Raw genomic sequence first — 9,760 nt, forward strand, 5'->3', positions numbered from 1 at the left:
TTAAAATAACTGCCAGGGCATGAAACAATTATCCAGCAGCCTAAAAAGAGCCTCTTATTTCTTCCAATTTTCATTACACATATATTCCGTAGTATTACTAAATGATGTACATTTAATTTAAGAATAAAAAAAGTCAATGTCTGGATTTCTGGTGCCCTTTGAAATAAAGTAAACAAGTCATTTTAGTAATGTAACAATCCTTAATTTTGTAAAATAATATTTCAATGAGTGAGAACTTCTATGTTACAGGATATTAAACCTACATGGAAATAAGAAGTATTTGTATATATTGCAAAGTTATTTCATACTTGATGAAATGTAATGCTCTCTATGCTCTTACATAATTTTTCTTAGTTGTCACTAAATCTACATTTTTTGTTATTTTATTTTTAGCTCTTTTTATATTTTGCATTCACCCAAATATAAATATTAAGGACAAATAATTGGTTCAATTATTAATAATTATTAATTGATACTTTATTTCTCATTTTGTGTTAATTTAAATCAGACTATATTTATAAATTTAATAAATTAAAAAATAGAAAAATTAAAAGTTTTGACTTTCCCATAAATGTCACTACACTAAGCAGGCAAAATATAGAAAAACTCGTCATCATTTTATTTTATAGTCTAACTTTCTTGTGGGGAGTCAGTGATTTTTTCATTTTAAATTTACCCTTCATGGAGTTTTAGTTATTTGATTTTATCCAAGAAAAGCAACTAACTGCCAAAACCTTTTAAATACTAGGTTAAAGATAAGAAGTGCACATATGTATGGCATGTGCTCTATACATTATTAGATCTCTGCCTTCATTTCTAATGCTAATACAATCATGTGAAGAGTTAAGCAAAAACGTCAGGTACTATATATTTAATACAAATACTTATTATTGTTAATAAAAGGGAAATCAGTGCGTGCGGAAGTAATCTAGGAATGTTTCTCAGAATAGACAAACCATGAAAAAGAATAAAAAGAACTAATATTTGAAATACTAATCTTATTTTCTTCACAACAATTGTATGAATTGACACTGTTATTGTCCCTATTGTTAAAACGAGCAAAATGAGGCAGAAGGTGGTTAAATAATTTCTCCAAAAATCACATATCTAGTAAGTGTTGAACTAAAATACTAACCCTAGATACTGTAGTTCTAACCTATGTTGCCGCTTAAACAGGTAGGGTTTGAGTCAAAAAAGCTCCTACCTCACCATTACCTCAATCCCGCATGGCATACTCCCGAGTATGGGAGGCATTCATGATTCTTATCAAAACTATTTTTCCTAATGAATGTCTAGGCCATGTCTCTGTCTCTCTGTCTCTCTCTCTCTCTGTGTGTGTGTGTGTGTCTACACTTAGTTAAAACTTATTCTCAAGACTTCTGGATTGAGTGTTATTTTATGTTTAAATTTTAATACAATATTTTGTTGATTTTTGCATTATTTTATATAAAGCACTTACATAGAATGCCATTATAGAAATAAATTGTATGACTGCATTTATGAAATTGTGAGTTTATTATATTTTACTCAGAGTGAATTAATCTTTTTTGAAAATAATATATATGATAATAAAATTTGCAGCAAAAACTATTTTGATACCAAAACATAGCTTTAATACAAACTGTACTTCTGATTCTTTCTAATACAAAATAAGTATCTTTTAAAATTGCTCTTAAAAAAGCAGTACTGTTTTTAGTACAGAACTTCAAAAATATCTATATCAATGACTATAATTTTTAATATATCAAACTATGTATTGGCAATATGGAAACATTTATTTACTGGTCAGGTAATAAATATCTGTAGGCAAAATGAAATTTATTTCTCATCCATATTTATTATTCTTATTAATACATTTATCAAAGTATCTTTATGATTAACAAAAAAACTCCAAAGAAAACTAGAATAAATAAATGCATCTCTATGTAATTTAAGTGTAAAAATGATGTATGTGATGGAATTGGATTTACTGTTCCTGATCATCTCTGCTTCTCTGCTTTGGTTTATGCTTAATTATTTTGGTAGTTAAAAGTCTTATTTTTTGCTAACTGTTGTTCCTCTTCTGAATCAACCAACAAAAATAAATAAATAAATATCCTAATCTTTTATTTCACCCCTAAACCATTACACTCACCAGGCAATTGGTATTGTAGAATAAAGTAATAAATAATCAGATTTGGCAAGAAGTTACCTTTTGCTGAGTTACCCCACCTCTTCTCTCACAAGTAAGACAAATCACTTAAATTCTCAGAAACACCTGTTTTCTCATATTTAAAATAGGGTAATAAAATCTGCATTGCAATATTTTTGAGGCATTAGACATACTATTTTTTTTTTTGAGGTGGATAATTTATTTATTTTTTATTTTTTTTAAAATTTATTTATTATTATTATACTTTAAGTTGTAGGGTACATGTGCATAAAAAATATGGAACGCTTCACGAATTTGCGTGTCATCCTTGCGCAGGGGCCATGCTAATCTTCTCTGTATCGTTCCAATTTTAGTATATGTGCTGCCGAAGCGAGCACTAGACATACTATTTGCAAAGTTTATATCAATAATTATCTTTTACTGTAGAATAGTTTGTAAAGCTATTAAAATGATTATGAATACAGTATAAGATTTATAGACAAATGTATGGATTAAAAATGAAAGAAGAATGCTGGGAGATTTCTCAGAGAAAAGATGACTAAATCTTATGTTTAAAATATAATCTCATTTATGGCATTATTTTCATTTAAAATTTATTGTGGCCACTGGTAACAATAGAAATAAATCAGCCTCCTCAATGTAACAGTCAGTATTCTCAATCAACTTGACCTTACCACTACTGAATCATATTGGCATACATTTGTCCAATAGTGTGAGGCCTGCCCTTCACTGAGAATATTTTCCTAATCACATACAGGGACTTAGAACTTACCATAATGTTGAGTTTGTAACAGCTAAGCTTCAGAGGAGCTAATGCAGAAATAGACACTAGTATCTGAAAGAAGTCAGCAGCATTGTTTAAAACTTACTATGTCTCTGTGATGGCTAATTAACTTTAGAAAATTATCATTGCCACTGGAAAGCATGATTTTATAAGCAAACAATCCAAAAAGGACTTTCTAGCAGAAATGTAAAATAGTTTATGGTCCTCACTTTTTGTTTTTCAGTCTCAGGCCTTGTATAAAATTTCTCAGGGCTAGGCACTCTAGATGCTTGGCTGACTAATGAGTATGGTTGTTGTTAATCCAATAATTCTTGGATTATTCAGTGACATCATATCTTTTACTAGACTGTAACTATTTAAGTGGCAGGACCTATATATTTTTCTTTCTTCATATTTTATAGTATTTCTATAGGATTAATTAACTTATTTTGACTAGAATGCCTACAGGCATTAACTATGAATATTTTCTGAGTACTTTTTAACCAGAATAGAAATTCAAATACACAGTATAAATTAATTGAGAAATTATCAACTAAATAAAAGGACTAAAATTGTTTAAAAAATTGTTTCATAATTTAAGAGGAATGAGTAAAAAGGAAGGATGATTTCATATACTATCTAGTGTACTAATCATGAAATTTATTTCACCTTAAATTAAGAAAGACATCATGATAGAGAGCAGAGGGCTTGAGTTCATAAGTAAGGAAACTTTCACTGGTGATTCACCCCTGTCAATTAGCCTCTGTTCTGAAAATCATGGCTTATTATTCTTGGTCTACTTTACTATTTGGTATGTGGCTTTAGAAACTTTTATTTTTCCATTCTGTACAATCAGGAACTAAGACTTAACTCTAAATTATATTCTATACTTTGATTCCTAACTGATTTATAAAAAAAAAATCCTTGGCTCAGTATTTCATTAATTTTCCTTATGCCAATGTAACTTGGTCTTAACCATCATGTCTCATCTTCATTTATTTTTCTTAGCAAAGAGCTTTGCATATAATGATACCAGTGTAAAACATGTTCTTATGTCACTCAGGCCACCTAAAGTATCTTTAATAAAAATGGATAATGAACAAAACTGAAAATTGTTCCCGAAATAAAACTTGCTTTCGTGGTCACACATGCTTATGTGCAATAAATCACTGCTGAATTACAAGCCAGATGTATAGGGTTTAAAGGAAAATGGAAAAGTAAATCATTGGATACGCGTATCTATTTATAATGTCATTTCCTTAATAAGGGAGAGAATGAATTTTTAAAGGACGTTTTTGTTGTTAAAGGCGGGATGTGATGATTGGCCATGCGTACTTTCTGATGACGTAGCAGACCCTGCCAGTTGCCAGCCCACATCCATTTTTTCTCCTTTTTAGAGATTTTTAAGTAGGATTGTTAGCTGAATATTAAGTTTTCCAGCATAAAAATATGATTTTTTGCAGCCTAGTTTTAAGATATATATGGCAATGGAATAATTTGCAGGCAAGCACTTGTGAAGAAAAACAACGTGTGCAACTTGTGGGCTATACCTTTGGAGACAGAGACTTGCCATCTACTTCTCTTTTCTCTACAGTGTCATATATCCAAGGTTATCCTGGATATGATTCGTTTACATGATTTTTTACAGTAATTATTAACAGACACACTTTCCATTCTCAGTTTGAACAAAAATTCTGTGATATCTCTACCTTTGTACTTCTCATTTTGTGGGATGTTGAAAAGGAGGCAGATAATCTAAGGCCATATAGCGAGGGCAATCTCTTAGGTGTGCTGACACTGCAGTATAGAAGAACCTCAGGCCTATGATGATTCTGTGAAGCAGAAGCCCCTTCCCACTTGGACGTTTATGTTGAAGAACGATAAACTTAAATCCTGTTTCATTCACTATTTATTTTTGGTCTCTGGCCCACGCATCTGAATTTACAGTCTATCTAATGCAAAAGTCAACTTTTTTTTTTTTTTTTTTTTTTTTGAGACGGAGTCTCACTCCGTCGCCCAGGCTGGAGTGCAATGGCACGATCTCGGCTCACTGCAAGCTCCGCCTCCCGGGTTCACGCCATTCTCCTGCCTCAGCCTCCTAAGTAGCTGGGACTACGGGCGCCCGCCACCACGCCCAGCTAATGTCTTGTATTTTTAGTAGAGACGGGGTTTCACCATGTTAGCCAGGATGGTCTGGATCTCCCGACCTCGTGATCTACCTGCCTCGGCCCCCCAAAGTGCTGGGATTACAGGCGTGAGCCACCGCGCCTGGCAGTAAACTCTTTATTGTTTTCTAATACATCTTAGCTACATTGCATTAAAGGCAGTATTAAGACTAAAATAAGAACTTAGATTTTTTTTTTTTTTTTTTTTGAGACGGAGTCTCACTCTGTCACCCAGGCTGGTGTGCAGTGGCCTGATCTCTGCTCACTGTATGCTCTGCCTCCCATGTTCAGGCCATTCTCCTGCCTCAGCCTCATTGAGTAGCTGGGACTACAGGCGCCTGCCAACATGCCTGGCTAATTTTTTGTATTTTTAGTAGAGACAGGGTTTCACCGTGTTAGCCAGGATGGTCGCGATCTTCTGACTTCCTGATCTGCTCACTTCAGCCTCCCAAAGTGCTGGGATTACAGGCATGAGCCACCACTCACGGCCAGAACTTAGATTTTCAAATGAATTTCATAAGCCAAATTCTAACATCAGATATTCTTAAACTTCTGTCAAGCTAACTTTTAAAATACATTCAAATGATTTTTCCTTATTGAAGGAAAACAATATTAATCCACTAAAATGTTTATTTTTCTATTGTAGGCAAATAAAAAAGGAATGCTAATCAAGTGATCACACTAAGTTTTTCTAGCAAATTTTTTTGCTATGAATTTCAGATTTAGCTTTCTCTCTAAAAACATTTCAGCCAATACTAAGAAACCACTGTTGGTGATTATATTAGCCCATTTTCACACTGCTATAAAGAACCGCTAGAGACTGGGTAATTTATAAAGAAAGTGGTTTCATTGACTCACAGTTCGGCATGGCTGGGGAGGCCTCAGAAAATACAGTTATGACGTAAGGCAAAGGGGAAGCAAGGCACCTTCTTCACAAGGTGGAAGGAAGCAGTGTAGAGCGAAGGGGGAAGAGCTCTCTATAAAACCATCATATCTCATGAAAACTCACTCACTAACAGGAGAACAGCATGGGGGTAAATGCCCCCATAATCCAATTACCTCCACCTGGTCACTCCTTTGACACATGGGGATTCTGAGGATTGTAATTCAAGATGAGATTTGGGTGGGGGTACAAAGCCTAGCTATATCAGTGATCTTATAACAGAGAATGAGTGTGTAATTCAGAACTAATTGTTTTGTTATTTATTTGGAATTCATACCCTAAGATCAAAAATGATTTCATAATTATTTTTACTTTATATAAATAAGAGACTATCTGTGAATAATTGCCAAGACCAGCTGGGTTGGGGAGATCCTAACACAGCAGCACTAGAGAAATTAAAGACACCACACAGAAATATAGAGGTGCAGAATGGGAAATCAGGGGTCTCACAGCCTTCAGAGTTGAGAGCCTCAAACAGAGATTTACCCACATATTTACTGATAGCAAGCCAGTGCTAAACATTGTTTCTATAGATTATAGATTAACTAAAATATTCCTTATGGGAAATAAAAGGATGAGCCGAAATAAAGAGATGGGTTTGGCTAGTCATCTGCAGCAGGAGCATGTCCTTAAGGCACAGATCGCTCATGCTATTGTTTGTGGTTTCAGAACTCCTTTAAGCTGTTTTCCACCCTGGGTGGACCAGGTGTTCCTTGCCCTCATTCCCGTAAACCCACAACCTTCCAGTGTGGGCATCATGGCCGTCACAAACATTCACAGTGCTGCAGAGATTTTGTTTATGACCAGTTTTGGGGCCAGTTTGTGGCCAGATTTTGGGGGACCTGTTCCCAACAAATAATAATTATACTGTTTGATATACATACTTGGATATAGTATTAGATATTACAGAAAACTGTTTTTAGTAACACAAGGGAAGTCTGTGGTCCCAGGTAAACACCCCTTTGTTCAGATTTTATCAATTATGTAGAACTGTATAGTTAAAATCTGTCATGTTTGAATTTTATTTCCATCGAATGCTTCCGTTTTGCTTAATCTCCAAGACTGACTTATTGCCAGAGTCCATGTGGTGAAGTTCCTTCCCTGAACTACCCAAAAATATGTGCATAACAACCACAGGAAGTCAGTCAGAAGCTCTGAGCCTCTGTATACTCTAACATATTCTGATTCCCCTGTATATTTCCATTTTTGCAGGATATTGACTCACTGTGACAGAACTAATCTTAAGTATCAAGGAATAGTAACAAAGTTTTTTCAAACAGAAATGATCAGCTTAATGTACAAGACAGCAAAATGCATCACAGGCATTTGCGAGATAAACTACTGTGCTAGATGTCTACTGTTTGCAACAATTTACGAATAAAGACCTGAACCCTCTCGCTTATCATTTTATAAACTCCCTGAAAGTCACTCCAGAGTGCATAGAGTTTTATCCAATATTCTTTGGTGTGTTAATTTTTTCTAAGTCACTGAATATTTATTCATACTTTGTAATCTCTCTGCCCACCTATTTGGCAGAATGTTTGAAACCTTCCCACCCATTACTTATTTTCTACTTTCATAATGTGTTCTCCATAAAACAATTCAAGCAAGTATTTCACCTATTACAAAATCAGTTACATTGGATGGGAAAACTAAATCATTTCCCATTTTTGTGGCATACTATCTTTATTCTGATTTCAATAATATCATTTAAGCTTTCTTCTATGTCAAAAAATAGTGTCCTTTTTTCCTTTTATCTAGATAGGTCTTATCCGTACTTTATGGTCTTGCTTCATTATACAATTTTTAATTTTATTCAACAAATGTAGAAGTCATTATTTGTGACATTCATTTATTTATTGTAGGTCTGAACACTCTTTTGGTTCCCAGGGAGCAAAAATAGAGGTTTTTTTCCTTCATAGAACTTATCTTCTAGTAGGGAGACAAAAGTGCTTACTTAAAGGAGTTCATAATTATATTGCATAAATTACCCACAAATATATAGATGTGTTCACAACTATGATAATAGAAGGCAGTAACTTTTATGTGACATACAGTTGCTTCAAATAAAGTTAAGGAATTCTATTTACACAAAGAAAATAACTCTTCTAGTTTTGAGGATCTGGGGCTACTTCATATAGATAGTAGAAAGGAAAACCAGGGCTAAGTAGACAACTGAGAAGATTCTCTTTAGAGAAGGTAGGATCTGGAAAATAGCTCTAAATATGAATAACCAATGGCACTATAGACAGGTAGTCAGGGGCAAGAGTGCTTACCAAAGAGAAGTAGCTAAGATGCTGAGAGTGTTTGAAGAGCATGACAATAAAGACTGTCAGTTAGTAGGTTGATCTAAGAAGACAGATTGCCAACATAAATGAATCTAAAACATCAGATTCTCTAAATTCTTTAACATTTTCTTAGCTAATTCCAACTCTTCCCCTTTACTCTACCATTGCAACTTATTTCCACAGTCTAACCCTAGTCTTTGACATTTCCAAAGACAAGAACCCCTGCATTATGTTGATTTCATGCATACTACTCTGTGGTCATCTTTTTCTATTTTGCTAGCTTGCTCTTTAATAATTCACCTTGGAATCTCTGACTCCTGAAGGCTCTACATCTTATTGAACCAATATTAACACTGAAAAGAACACTGAATAAAACTCTAGGATTACACAAACTCCAAGTGGACTGTACACTTGAATTTTAAAGCAAATTATAAACGTTCTAGATATTAATGTAATAGAATATATTCATGATTTTATGATAGAAAAAAATTCTTAAAGAGGACACAGAAAAAAGAAAAGAAAAAACAAGCTTTAGGAAAATGGTTGATAACATTTACTACATCAAAACATTGTTAAGAATAAGAAAAGGGGGCCGGGCATGGTGGCTCACGCCTGTAATCCCAGCACTTTGGGAGGCCGAGGTGGGCGGATCACGAGGTAAGGAGATCAAGACCATCCTGGCAAACACGGTGAAACCTCATCTTCACTGAAAATACAAAAAAATTAACTGGGCGTGGTGGTGGGCACCTGTAGTCCCAGCTTCTAGGGAGGCTGAGGCAGGAGAATGGCGTTAGCCCGGGAGGCAGCGGAGCTTGCAGTGAGCGGAGATCGCACCACTGCACTCCAGCCTGGGCGACAGAGCGAGACTCCGTCTCAAAAAAAAAAAAGGAATAAGAAAAGGGAACCTTAATCTGGGAGAAGATATTTGAAGAACTTATTGTACATTTCACTGAAAGCATGTCTAATTGACAACTAAACATGAAAATTTGCACAATACCATTACTAATCATGAAAAAGGTCATTGAAACACAGTAACATGTTTATACCCCCACAGAAATAAAATAATTATGAAGACTAACAATACCAGTGGTGGTAGGAATATAGAGCAACAGGCATTTTCATATACTGCTTTTGAGTGAATAAATTAGCATCATTACCTCCAGAAAAATGTTTGACATTTTCTATTAAGCTGAACATAGTCATAATAAAACAAGAAATTCCACCAAAAAGAATGTGTTAACAGAAATGCATATACATGTAAAAGCAAACACAGGCATAAAAATATTCACAGTAGTATTACTTTAATAGCTGAAATTAGTAACTGCCCACATAATCACATTAGCTGAATGGGAAAATAAACAAAGAAAAAATCCTAAAATATTAATACCATACAGCAATGAAAATGAATTTATTATAGCTATATGTAACAGCATAGGGGAATACCGTAGT

The 9,760-nt window shown here is 34.3% G+C and overlaps 1 non-coding gene across 1 annotated transcript; it reads right to left on the bottom strand.

Annotated features, from left to right (window-relative positions):
* Nucleotides 1–2,422: 2,422 nt before the first annotated feature.
* Nucleotides 2,423–2,529, bottom strand: LOC112427479 (U6 spliceosomal RNA). Its single transcript, XR_003019072.1, has one exon. It is a non-coding gene; the product is annotated as a U6 spliceosomal RNA (small nuclear RNA).
* Between the last annotated feature and the right edge of the window lie 7,231 nt (nucleotides 2,530–9,760).

The sequence above is a fragment of the Macaca nemestrina genome, chromosome 3, assembly GCF_043159975.1.
Source record: "Macaca nemestrina isolate mMacNem1 chromosome 3, mMacNem.hap1, whole genome shotgun sequence".
Lineage (NCBI taxonomy): Eukaryota > Metazoa > Chordata > Mammalia > Primates > Cercopithecidae > Macaca > Macaca nemestrina.